The sequence below is a fragment of the Salvelinus sp. IW2-2015 genome, unplaced genomic scaffold (genome assembly GCF_002910315.2).
Source record: "Salvelinus sp. IW2-2015 unplaced genomic scaffold, ASM291031v2 Un_scaffold5643, whole genome shotgun sequence".
In the NCBI taxonomy this organism is placed as follows: Eukaryota; Metazoa; Chordata; class Actinopteri; order Salmoniformes; family Salmonidae; genus Salvelinus; species Salvelinus sp. IW2-2015.
Window position 1 is genome coordinate 9,244 of NW_019946908.1, and position 13,448 is coordinate 22,691.

General features: G+C 46.5%; 1 long non-coding RNA gene across 1 annotated transcript; it reads left to right on the forward strand.

The window, feature by feature from the left end:
• The first annotated feature begins 7,118 nt into the window (after positions 1-7,118).
• LOC139026735 (uncharacterized) lies at positions 7,119-11,977 on the forward strand. The gene is made up of 3 exons (XR_011478657.1): positions 7,119-7,152; positions 7,716-7,761; positions 11,949-11,977. It is a non-coding gene; the product is annotated as an uncharacterized lncRNA (long non-coding RNA).
• The last annotated feature ends 1,471 nt before the right edge of the window (positions 11,978-13,448 follow it).

Here is a 13,448-nt window from a genome sequence, read left to right on the forward strand (position 1 = left end):
CTCTTAACTGACGGCCACACTATCTAAACTGGTTTATTGACTCCAGAGACATTTTTCACTGCGGTGATTAACTTCCTATGGATGACCAGGTGTGGTGTGTTCCACTCTTGACTTCCTGTGTGTGATGACCAGGTGTGACGTGTTCCACTCTGACTTCCTGTGTGATGACCAGGTGTGGCGTGTTGCCACTCTGACTTGCCTGTGTGATGACCAGTGTACGTTTCCACTCTGACTTCCTGTGTGATGACCAGGTGTGACGTGTTCCACTCTGACTTCCTGTGTGATGACCAGGTGTGGCGTGTTCCACTCTGACTTCCTGTGTGATGACCAGGTGTGGCGTGTTCCACTCTGACTTCCTGTGTGATGACCAGGTGTGGCGTGTTCCACTCTGACTTCCTGTGTGATGACCAGGTGTGGCGTTTCCACTCTGACTTTCCTGTGTGATGACCAGGTGTGGCGGTGTTCCACTCTGACTTCCTGTGTGAGACCAGGTGTGGCGTGTTCCACTCTGACTTCCTGTGTGATGACAAGGTGTGGTGTGTTCCACTCTGACTTCCTGTGTGATGACCAGGTGTGGTGTGTTCCACTCTGACTTCCTGTGTGATGACAAGGTGTGGTGTGTTCCACTCTGACTTCCTGTGTGATGACCAGGTGTGGTGTGTTCACTCTGACTTCCTGTGTGATGACCAGGTGTGGTGTGTTCCACTCTGACTTCCTGTGTGATGACCAGGTGGGTGTGTTCCACTCTGACTTCCTGTGTGATGACAATTGGTGTGTTCCACTCTGACTTCCTGTGTGATGACCAGGTGTGGTGACACATGACAACAGTGGCAGTAAGTGTCTTGGTCCTTGTTCTTCTAACCACACCCCCATCCCACCTGTTTACATCCATCATGCTCTTCTCTTCTGCTTTCCTCTTCTCCTCTCTCCCCCTCCCATCTCAACTCTCTCCCCTCCCCTCCTCCCTCCATCTCAACCTCTCCCCTCCCCCTCCTCTCTCCCCCTCCCCTCCCATCTCAACTCTCTCCCCTACCCCCCTCCCCCTCCCATCTCAACTCCTCCCCTCCCCTCCTCACTCCCCTCTCATTCAACTCCTCTCCCCCTCCCTCCTCTCTCTCCCCTCCCCTCCCAATTCTCAACTCTCTCCCTCCCCTCCTCTCTCCCCTCTCAGCTCAAACTCTCTCCCTCCCATCCTCTCTCGCCCCTCCCCCTCCATCTCAACTCTCTCCCCTCACCCTCCTCTCTTCCCCTCTCATCTCAACTCTCTCCCCTGCCCATCCTCTCTCCACCCCCATCTCAACTCTCTCCCCCTTCCCCTCTCATCAACTCTCTCCCCCGTCTCATCTTTATCCTATCTCCCCCTCTCATCTCTCCCATCTCTCTCCTCTCCTCCTCCTCCCTCTCTCTACACCACTCTACTCTTCTCCTCCCTTCTCCTCCACCTCTCCTCCACATCTCTCCCCCTTTCCTCCACTCTTCCTCCTCTCCTCCTCCACTCCACTCCTCTCCCCCCTCCCCATCCCTCTCTCTCTCTCTCCTCTCCTCTCATGTTAATAAAGTGAGGCAGTGTTTATGGAGCCTGGGTCACTGGCAATCCCTCACACCTGACTGGGGTGGTTAACCGAGCGGAGAGACTGCTTCAATTGAGGAGAATGGACCCCCGACCCCCCCAACCACCACCGCCTCAGCATGACAACAGCCATCAGCCTTTACTCTCTCTCTCTCTAGTTGTGTCTGAAAAGGCCCCATCAACCACAAGTTGAACTGTAAATAGCGTAGCTTACACTTGTGTGTATAGATAATCATGAAATCTACGCTCTATTTTAATAGCTGGTATCTTTCTCACTGTGAGACATTTCCATGATACTATACAACTGTAAAGAATATGTTATGTCATACAGGTCTAGTAAACACATAATATGAATGTACTGTGGCTAGTTTCAACCCAGACCGGCTGTAAGGCCAGACCGGCTGTAAGGCCAGACCGGCTCTAAGGCCAGACCGGCTGTAAGGCCAGACCGGCTCTAAGGCCAGACCGGCTCTAAGGCCAGACCGGCTCTAAGGCCAGACCGGCTCTAAGGCCAGACCGGCTCTAAGGCCAGACCGGCTGTAAGGCCAGACCGGCTCTAAGGCCAGACCGGATGTATGGGTCAGGAGTACTGCCCTAGGATCAGGTCCTGTCTGCCCATAGCACATTGTTCATTATTATATTGAAGGCAAAACTGATCCTAGTTCAGCACACCTATTCTGAGACGCTTGATACAAACGGCAAGGACTGCTGTAAAGCAAGGTGAGGCCAGGGTAGAGAGAAAGACAGACAGACAGAGAGAGACATAGGTGTACGAGGGATGGTTAGATGTCTAGTCTTCTTTATGGCTCTAATCTGATAGTGGTTTTTGTGGTGGTTTGATGTCTATCTTCCCTTAATCGGCTTCTATCTGATTAGTGGTTAGTGCTGTGGTAGATGGTCTCAGTTGTTCTTCTTTATGGCTCTAATCTGAATAGGTCGGTTTTGTGGTGTTGATGTCTGAGTCTCCCTCTGTGGCTCTAATCTTGATAGTGTTTTGTGGGTGGTAGGACTCTGGTCTTAGTTTCCCTTTGTGGCTCTAATATGTAGTTGATAGTGGGGCTGGTAGATGTCTAGTCTCCCTTTTGTGGCTTTAATCTATATATGGTAGTGGGTTGGTAGATAGTCTAGTTTCTCCTTATAACTCTAATCTCTATAAGTGGTAGTGGAGGTGCTAGTGTCTAGTCTCCCTTATGGCTCGAATCTGATAGTGGTGTAGTGGGTCTGGTAATGTCTAGTCTCCCTAATAGGCTCTAAAATCTGATTAGTGGTAGTGGGGTGGTAGTAGGGTTCTTAGTCTCCTTATGGTCTCTAATTCTGATTAGTGGGTTTTGGCGGTGGTTGATGTCTAGTCTCCTTTATGGCTCTATTTATCTGATTGTGGTAGTGTGGTACGAAGTTCTAGTCTCCTTTCGTGGCATTCTAAATATGATTGGTCGGTAGTGGGGTTGTAGATTAATCTTAGTATGCCCGTTATGCCTCTAATCTGATAGTTGGTAGGTGGTGCTCGGAGCATGTCCTAGTTCTCCTTTGCCTCTAATCATGAGTAGTACTGTAGTGAGCTTTGGTAGTTTCTGGGTGTCTAGTCTCCCTTGGGGTCTTAAATCTTGATAGTTGGTTGTTGGGTTGGTTAGATTGTCTGGTCTCCCCTTGTGGCTCTAATCTGATCAGTTGTAGTCGGGCTGGTAATGTTCTAGTCTCCCTTGTGGCTTCTAATCTTATAGTGGTAGTGGGTTGGTGATGGTCTAGTTCTCCTTTATAACTCTAAATCTTGTTATAGTTGTAGGGGTGCTAGATGGTCTAGTTCTCCTCCTTATGGCTCTAATCTGATAGTGTTGTGGTGGGTCCAGCTGGGTGAGATGTCTAGTTCCCCTTATGGCGCTAATGCTGGATAGTGGTTAGTGGGCTGGTAAGGGTGTCTTGTCTTCGCGCTTGCCACTGTCCAGGATGTCACTTAATCTGAGTGTAGTGGTTGTGGTGTTGGTAGATTGCTCTACGTATCCCTTATGACTCTAATCTGATAGTTGGTAGTGGGCTGGGTAGATGGTCTAGTCTCCTTTATAACTCTAAGGCTGATTAGTGGTAGTGGGGTCGGGTAGATGTCTCAGTCCTCCCTTGTGCTCTAATCTGATAGTTGGTAGTGCGGGCTGGTAGATGTCTTAGTCTTCTGGCCTTGTGGCTCTAATTTATGTAGGTAGTGGAGGTTGGTAGATGTCTAAGTCTCCTTTAGTACTCTAATCTATATAGTGGTAGTGGGGTGCTAGATGGCTTAGTTCTCCCTTATTGGCTCTAATCTGATGGTGGGTTAGTGGGTTTTTGGTAGATATTCTGGGCTCCTTATTGGCTCTAATTCTTCTAGTGGATAGGTGAGGTGGTCGATGTCAGTCTTCCCTTGTGGCTCTATCTGATAGTGGGGTAGGGTGGGCTGGTAGATGTCTAGTCTCCCTGTGTTGGCTCTAATCTGATGTTGTTATGGGTGGAGAGATGTCTAGTCTGCCTTGTGTCTAATCTTATAGGGTTAGTGGGTTGGTAGATGTCTGTCCCTTTATAACTTCTAATCTTATAGTGGTGGGGTGCTAGATTGTCTAGTTCTCCCTTATGGCTCTATTTTGATTTAGTGGTAGCTGGGTTTGTTAGATTTTCTAGTCTCCCTTTATGGCGTCTTATTTTTTTATCTTCTAGGTGGTAGTGAGGTGGTCGATGTCTAGGTCTCCCTTGTGGCTCTAATCTGTAGAGTGGTTAGTTCTGGCGTTGAGTAGATCTAGTCTCCCTTTTGGCGTCTAATCTGATAGTTGTATGGGCTGGTAGATGTCTAGTCTGCCTTGTGGCTCTAATCTTATAGTGGTAGTGGGTGGTAGATTGTGTTAGTCTCTTTATAACTCTAATCTAATATGGTAGTGGTAGTGTGGGGTTCCTAGATGTCTAGGCTCCCTCTATGCTGGTAATCTGATAGTGTAGTGGGCTGGATTTAGATGTCTTAGTCTCCCTAATGTGCTCTAATCTGATAGTGGTTAGGGGGTGGAGGATGTCTCAAGTGCTTCCTTTATGGCTCTATCTGATAGTGGTTTTGTGGCTGTTGTTGATGTCTAGTCCCTTTATGGCGTCTTAAATCTGATAGTGGTAGGGATTGGTAGATGTCTGGTCCCTTTGTGGTTCTATATGATTGGTGCTTAGTGGTTGTAGATATTAGTCTCCCTTGTGGCTTCTAATCTGATAGTGTTGTGGCGTTGTAGATGTCTAGTCTCCTTGTGGCTCTAATCTGATAGTTGTTAGGGGTGTGTAGATGTCGAGTCTCCTCCTTGTGGCATAACCCTTATAGTGGTAGTGGTTGGTAGCTGTCTAGTCTGCTTTATAACTCTAATCTATAGGGTGGGTAGTGGGCGTTGTAGATATCTAGTATCCCGTATGGAACTCTGTAGATTCTGATATGGTAGTGGGCTTGGTGTTGTAGAATGTCTAGTTCTCCTTTATAACTCTAATCTGATAGTGGTAGTGGGTTGTAGAGTGTCTAGTTCTCCTTTATAACTCTAATCTGAGAGTGGTAGTGGGGGTGCTAGATGTTTCTAGTCTTTCCCTTATGGCTCGAATCTGATTAAGTGGTAGTGGCTGGTAGATGTCTCGGGTCTCCTGTTATGGCCTAATCTATAGGTGGTTTTTGTTGGTGGTTGATGTCTAGTCTCACTTAGGCTCTAATCTGATGTTGGTAGATGTGGTAGGATGTCTAGTCTCCTTTTTGTGGACTCTTAATATGATGGTGGTAGTGGGGTTGTATGATATTCTAGTATCCGTATGATTATAGGATGGATAGTGGTGGGTAGTGGCGGTGGTAGAATGGTCTAGGTCGCTTAATAGACTCTTAATCTGATAAGTGGTTAGTGGGGCTGGTTAGGATGTTCTTAGTCTCCCTAACGCCTCTAATCTGATAGGGTTTGTAGTGGGGTTGTAGGATAGGGTCGTATGGTCCTCCCTTTTCCAGTATAACTTGTGAATTCTGAGTTAAGTGTGGTGGCTGGATGATGGTCTAGGGTCTTCCCTAATGGCTTCTAATCTAGATTAGTATGATGAGTGGTGGTAGAGTCCTAGTTCTCCTTTATTACTTCTAATCTAGATAATGGTTAGTGGGCTTGGGGTAGATGTCTGTCTCCTTTATGGCTCTAATCTGATAGTGGTTTTGTGGGTGGGGTTGATTGTGTTGCTAGTCTTGCCTTTATGCCTCTTAATCTGATAGTGGTAGATGTGGTTGTAGAAGTCTAGTCTCCTGTAGGCTCTTAAATATGATGGTGCGAGGTTTAGTGGGGGTTGTAGGATATCTTTAGTATTCCCGTATGACTCTATTCTAGTGAGAGGGTACGCTGTCTCAGTGTCGGGCTGGTAGGGTGTCTAGTCTCCTTTAATGCCTTCTAGATCTGATAGTTGTAGTGAGCCTGGTCAGTGTCTAGTCTCCCTTGTGGCTGCGTAATCTGATCAGTGGTTGTGGGTTGTAGTTGTCTGTCTCCTTGTGGCTTCTATCTGAATAGTGGTAGTGGGCTGGCTAGATGTATAGGTCTGCCCTTGTGGCTCTAAGTTATAGTTGGTAGTTGGGTTTGGTAGGATGTCTAGTCCCATTTATAACGTCTAATCTTATAGTTGTAGTGGGGTGCTTAGATGTTCTGAGTTCTCCCTTGTGGCTCTAATCTGATAGTTGTTAGTCGGCGCTGGATAGATATGTCCTAGTCTCCCGTTGTGCGGCTACTAATCTTGATAGTGGTTAGGTTGGGTTGGTAGATTGTCTAGTCTCCTTCATAACTCTAATCTTTTTAGTGGTAAGTGGTGGTGCTAGATGTCTAGTCTCCTATGGCTCGAATCTGATGAGTTTGGTAGTGGGCTGGTAGATGTCTTAGTCTCCCTAATGGCTCTAATCTGATAGTGGTAGTGGGGTGGTAGATTGTCTTAGTCTCCTTTGATGGCTCTAATGCTTGATTAGTGGTTTTGGGGGTGTGGTTATGGTCTATGTCTTCCTTTTGGCTCTAATCTGATAGTTGGTAGATGTGGTAGAGTCTAGTCTCTTTGTGTGCGCTTCTAATGTTATGATGGTAGGTGGGAGTGGGGTTGTAGATATCTGAGGTTTTTCCCGTATGCTCTAATCTGATAGTGGTAGTGGGCTGCGGTTAGATGTCTTAGTCCTCCTTTTATGCTCTAGTGGTGATTAGTTGTCAGTGAGCTGGTAGTTGTCTAGTCTCCACTTGTGGCGGGTTCTACCATTCCTGAATTTAGTGGGTTTGTGGGCTGTTGGTAGATGTTCTAGTCTCCCTTTGGGCTCATAAATCTGAATAGTTTGAGTGGGTGGTACGATGTCTAGTCTCCTTGTGCTACTAATCTTATAGTGTAAAGTGGGTTTTGGTCAGGATGTCTAGTCTCCTTTAATAACTCTAATTCTTATAGTTGTTAGTTGGGTGCTAGATGTTAGTCTCCTTAGCCTCTAATTGATAGTGTAGTGGGTGTAGATGTCTAAAGTCTCGCCTAATGGCTCTTAATCTTGATAGTAGGTAGTGGGAGCTCGCAGTAGAGGTCTTAGTCTCGCTTGTGTCACTAATCTGATAGTTGGTGTGGGTTTGGTAGTGCTCTAGTTCCCTATATGACTCTAAGTTGATAGTGGGTAGTGGGCCTGGTAAGATGTTCTAGCTCTTCACTTCTATAACTCAATCTGATAAGTAGGTAGTGGGTGATGGTGGTAGGATGTCTAGTCTGTCCTTGTGGCTCTTAATCTGATAGTTGTCAGTGGGCTTGGTAGATGTTAGTCTGCTCTTGTGGCTCTAATCGTTGGTATAGTGGTAAGTGGGTTTGGTAGATGTCTAGTCTCCCTTTATAACTCTTAATCTTATAGTAGGAGGTGGGGTGCATAGATGTCTAGTCTCCGCTTATTGGCTTCTAATCTGATAGTGGGTAGTGGGTCTGGTTAGATTTTAGTCTCCCTTATGGCTTCTAATCTTCTAGTGGCTAGTGAGGGTGGTCGATGTCTAGTCTCCCTTGTGGCTCTAATCTGATAGTTTGTAGGTTGAGCTGGTAGATGGTCTAGTCTCAACCTTAGGTGCTCTAATCTTGATTAGTGTGTTAGTTGGCTTGGTAGCATGTCTAGTCTGCCTTGTGGCTTAATTCTTGATTGTGGTAGTGGGGTTGGTAGATGTCTAGTCTCCTTTATAACTCTAATCTTATGAGTGGTAGTGGGGTGCTTAGATGTCTAGTTCTCCCTTATGGGCTCTATTTGGGGGTAAGTGGGTGTTGGTGATTTCCTAGTCTTCCCTTATGGCTCTAATCTTCTGTTGGTAGTTGAGGTTGGGTCGATGTCTAGTCTCCCTTGTTGGCTCTAATCCGATAGTTAGTTGCTGGTTTGTGGTAGATGTCTAGTCTCCCTGTGTGGCTCGGTAATCTTATATGTTTGTAGTGGGTCTGGTAGGGATTTTGTCTAGTCTTGCCTAGTGGCCATCTCATCTTATAGGTGGTAGTGGGTTGGTGATGTCTAGTCTCCTTATATGAACTCTAATCTTATAGTGGTAGTGGGGGTTCCTAGATGTCTAGGGCTCCCTTTATGGCTCTAATTGATAGTTTGGTAGTGGGCTGTGTTAGATGGCTAGTTCTCCCCTAATGGTGCTTCGTTATCTGATAGTTGGGCTTAGTGGCGGGTAGAGAAGAGGCGCGTGTAAGATGTCAAGTACTCCTTATGGGCTCTAATTGTAGTGGTGTTTGCTCGTGGGTGATGTGTCTCGCTCCTACCCTTTATGGCCGTTCTAACTCTGGATAGTGTAGATGTGTGTAGATGGTCTAGTCTCTTTTCTGTGGGTTTTAATATGTGGTGGGTAGTGGGTGGCGGTTGTAGATATCTGTCTCCTTGTGGCTCTAACTCTGATTAGTGGTTGGTGGGTTGGTTAGATGTCTAGTCTCCCGGGTTGGTGGCTTAATCTGATAGTTGTAGATGGGCTGGCTAGGATGTTCTAGGTCTCCCTTGCTCGGCCATATATATTACTTACTCAAGTGTTCTTGTGGGTTGGGGTTGGTAGTGATTATGGTCTGTCTGTGCCGGTTTATAACTTACTATTCTGTAGTGGGAGTGGGGTGTAGGGATATCTAGTATCCGTATGCTCTAAATCTGGATAGGGTAGGTAGCTGGGCTCCGGTAGATGTCTAGTCTCCGTTTATATATCTCTATTATCTGATTAGTTTGGCTAGTGTTGTTGGGTAGATGTCTAGGTCTCCTTTATAACTGCTATTTATGGTGGATAGTGGTAGGTGGAAGGGTGCTTAGATAGCTCTACGTCGCCCTCTATCGCCTCGAAAGTGCTGATGTGCTTAGTGGGCTGGTAGATTGTTCTAGTCTCCTTTATGGGCTCTAATCTGATGCTGGTAGATGTGGTAGATTCGTTAGTCTCCTTTGTGGTTCTAATATGCATGGTGGTCAGTGGGGTTGTAGATGATCTAGCGTATCCCTGTATGACTCTAATCTGATAGTTGGTAGTGGGGTGGTAGATGTCTTAGTCGCCTTTTATTAACTCTAATCTGGTTGGATAGTTTGGTTAGTGGGCTGGTATAGTGTCTAGTCTCCCGTAAACGCTTAATTCTGATATTTGTAGTGCGGGTTGGTTAGTGCACTTGTCTCCTTTTATAACATCTAATTCTGTTAGTGGGTGGGGCTGGCTAGATGTCTAGTCTCGCCTTAATGGCTCTTAATCGGATAGTTGTAGTCGGGGTTGGTTAGATGTCTAGTCTCCTTTATAATGCTCGAATCTGATAATCGGTAGTTGGGCTGGTAGATGGGCTTAGGTCTTCCTTTTATTGGCTCTAATTCTGATTAGTGGTTTTGTCGGTGGTGTTGATTCTAGGTGCTCTCCTTTATGGCTCTAATTGCTCTGATAGTTGGGTAGATGATGGAGAAGTTTAGTCTCTTTTGTCGGCTCTAATATGATGTGGTTGTTTGTAGTGGGGTTGTTCTAGATATTTCTAGTATCCCGTATGACTCTATGTCTGATAGTGGTAGTGGGCTTGGTAGATGGTGTCTAGTCTTCCTTTTATGGGTGCCTCCTTAATCTGATTAGTATGTAGTGAGCTGGTAGTTTTGTCGTTAGTCTCCGCGTTGTGGCTCTAGTCTGTAGTGGTTGTGGGTATGGTAGTGGCTAGTCTCGCCCTTGTTGGGCGTCTTTTAATCTGATAGTTAGATAGGTGGGGAGCTCGCGTAGATGTCCCTATAGGTCTATCCGGTTGTGTGCTCTATCTTATGTGGTTAAGTGGGTTGGTAGATGTCTAGTCTCCTTATAACTCTAATTTATAGTTGTAGTGGGGTGTAGATGTCTAGATCTCCCTTGTGGCTCTAATCTGATTGTTGTAGTGGGCTGGGTTAGATGTCTAGCTCTCCCCGTGGCTCTAATTCTTAATAGTGTAGTGGGTTGGGTAGATGTCTAGTCTCATGATAACTGCTTATGCTGCATAGTCTGTAGGGTGGGTGGTTGGTTTGATGTCTAGTCTTCCTTTCTATGGCTCTAATCTGATAGATGAAAGTTGGTAGATGGTGTCGGTAGATGTCTAGTCTCCTCATTTGTGGGGGGCTCTAATCTGATAGTTGGGTAGTGAGGGCTGGTAGATGTTAGTTCTCCTTTATGCCTCTAATTTGATATGGGGTGAGTGGGCTGGGTAGATGTTAGTCTCCCTTATGGGCATCTAATCTGATAGTTGGTAGTGGGGTGCTAGTGTCTAGGTCTCCCTTTATGGGCGTCGATTTAATCGATACGCTGGTAGTTGGTCCGTTGGAGGTTAGATTTTTAGTCTCCCTTTATGGCTCTAATCTTTCTAGTGGTAGTGAGAGGTGGTCGATGTCTAGTCTCACCTTGTGGCTCTCTAATCTGATTTAGTTAGTGAGCTGGTAGATGTCTGTAGTCTCCCCTTGTGGCTCTAATTCTGTATAGTTGTTAGTGGGCTGGTAGTGTCTAGTCTGCCCCTTGTGGCTCTCTAATCTTATTATTTGGTTAGATGTGTGGTAGATCTAGTCTCCTTTATAACTCTAATTCCTTATAGTTCGGTAGTGGGGTGCTAGATGTCTAGGTTCTCCCTTATGGCTCTATCTAGATGTCGGTAGTGGTTGGTAGATTTTCTAGTCTTCTTCGGGCTTGGTGATGGCTTCTTCTTTGTTAGTGGGGTAGTGAGGGTGGGTGGCAGGATGTCTGAGTATCCTCCCCTTGTGGCCGTAAATCTGATTACCAGTAATGGTTGTTGGCCGATTTGGTAATAGTTCTAGTCCTCCCTTGTGGCCTGTGGTGATCTGACTAGTTGTAGTGGGCTGGTATGATGTTCTAGTCTGCCTTGTGGGCTCTAATCTATATAGTGGTTAGTTGGGTTTGTAGATGTCTGTCTCCTTCACTCTAATCTTATAGTCGGTTTGTGGTCGGTGCTATATGTCTAGTCTCCCGTTATGGCTGTAATCTGATAGTGGTAGTGGGTGGTAGATTTCTAGTCTCCCTTTATTGGCTCTAATCTTCTAGTTGGTAGTGAGGTTGGTCGATTGGTCTAGTCTCCCCTTGTGGCTCTAAGGATCTTTGAATAGTAGTTTGGGTTGGGTTACATGTCTTAGTCTCCCCTTGTTGGCCTGTCTAATCTTGGGATAGTTGAGTGGGTGAGTGGGGTGAGAGATGTCTAGGTTCTGCCTTGTGTGGTGCTACTAACTCTCTTCCAGTGGGTAGTGTGGGGTAGTGGGGTGTGTAGATTGTCTAGTCTCATCCGGCATTGTATAATTTATCTTATAGTGGTAGTGATGGGTCCCTAGATGTCACGTGGAGGCCGCTTCTTGGCTCTAATCTGATAGTGGTAGCTGGGCTCAGGGTAGGATTCTGCTAGTCTGCCTAATGGTGCCTCATAATCTGATAGTTTGGTTAGTGGGTTTATAGGTTCTAGTCTTCCTTATGACTCTAATCTGTCGCAGTAGTTGGGGTTTTGTGGGTTGGTTTGATGACTAGTCTCCCTTATGGCCTCTTAATCTGCGTGGGAGTAGATTGTGGGGTAGAGTCTTAGGTCTCCTTGGTGGGTTGGGGTTCTAATATGTATGGTGGTAGTGGGGTTGTAGATATTAGTCTTTCCCCGCCTTTTTTTTTGTGGGGGCCTCCCCTCTAATCTGATAGTGGTTGTGGTGGTTCGTGTTGGTAGAATGGTCTGTCTCCTTGTGTTCATCTAAGATCTGATAGTTGTGGTGGGCGCTGAGCGCTAGATGTCCTGGTCATCCCCTTGGTGGCCTCTAATCTTATAGTGGTAGTGGGTTGTAGATTCTAGTCTCCGTTCCTTGTATGGATACCTCTAACTCCTAGAGTTATGTGGTAGATGGGGTTTGTAGATATCTAGTATCCGTGTTTGACTCTTAATCTGATAGTGGTAGTGGGCTGGTAGATGTTTAGTCTCCTTTTAGTAACTCTATTCATCTGATAGTGGTAGTGGGGGTGGATAGATGGTCTAGGGTCTCCTTTATAACTCTAATGGGGCTGATAGTGGTTAGGTGGGGTGGCTAGAATTGTCTAGTCTCCCTGTATGGCGTCGAAGGGTCTGGGGATAGATCCTCCGGTAGTGGGCTGGTGTGAGATGTCTAGTCTCCTTTTATGGGCTGTGTCTTACATGCTGATTAGTATGTGTGTTGTGGGGGTGGTGGTTGAGGTAGTCTATGTCTCCTTGGCCTATGGCTCTAATCTGATGGTTGCCTTCCGCAGTAGATGTGGTAGATGTTCTAGGTTCTCCCTATATGGCTCCTAATTGATTGGTGGTAAGTGGGGTTCAGATATATATTCGTGAGTATCCCTGGCGTTATTGACGCTCTAATCGGATAGTGGTAGTGGGGGTCGGGTAGATGTCGGTCGCCTGTATAACCCTCTATCTGAGTGTGTAGGAAGGACCGCGTACGTGTGCCCTGGACTGTGTAGATGTCTGGAGGTCGCTCCTAAAAGGGCTCTAATGGACTGGATGAGTTGTAGATGGGGGGTTTCCGGGAGTTCCAATGGGTGGCTTTGGTCTGCTCTGTGTTATAACTCTTAATTCTGGCTGAAGGTGTGAATAGGGACGTAGCCTAGGGGCGCTGGTAGATGTTTTAGGTCTGCTGGTCTGGTGTTATGGAGCTCCTAATCTGGATAGGTGGTTTTGTGGTCGGGTTGCGATGTCTAGTCTCCTTTATGGCTCTAATCTGGATTTAGTGGTAGATGTGGGTTTAGAAGTCTAGTTCCTTTGTGGCTCTAATTTGATGGGTGGTATCAGTGGGGTTTTGTAGGATATCTGTATCCCGTATGACTCCATATTCTGATGTGGTAGATGCGGCTTGTGAGTGTCTGCATAGGTGTCCTGTTGCCTCTAATGCCCGGGTTACCAGTTAGTGTAGTGAGCTGGTAGTTGTCTAGTCTCCCTTGTGGCTTTCTGTGATCTGATTAGTTGTTGGTGGGTTGGTAGATGTGCCTAGTACTCCCTTGTGGCCTCATTAGATTCGTGCATAGTTGTCGTGGGCTGGTACGATGTGAGTATGGTTCTCCCGTTGTGTGGCTGGGTAGGTAAGGTGAGGGCCTTATTAGTCCGCGATGTCGTTGGTTAGGGTTTGGTAGATGGTCTAGATCTCCTTTAGTACTCTCCAATCTTATAGTTCTGGTAGTGGAAGGTGCTAGAATGTCTATGTTCTCCCTTGTGGCCTCCTATCTGATAGGTTGTAGGTGGGTGCGGGTAGATGTCTACGCTCTCCTTTGTGGCTCAATCTTATGAGTGTGTAGTGGGGGTTTGGTTAGTGAGTGATTCCTGGCCTTTGTGATGAGTACTCCTGTGGATCTGAGGGATAACCGTCTCCAGTTTGTACGGTAGCGGTCGGTTGATTGTGCTGTGAGGTCTCCTTTATGGCTCTAAT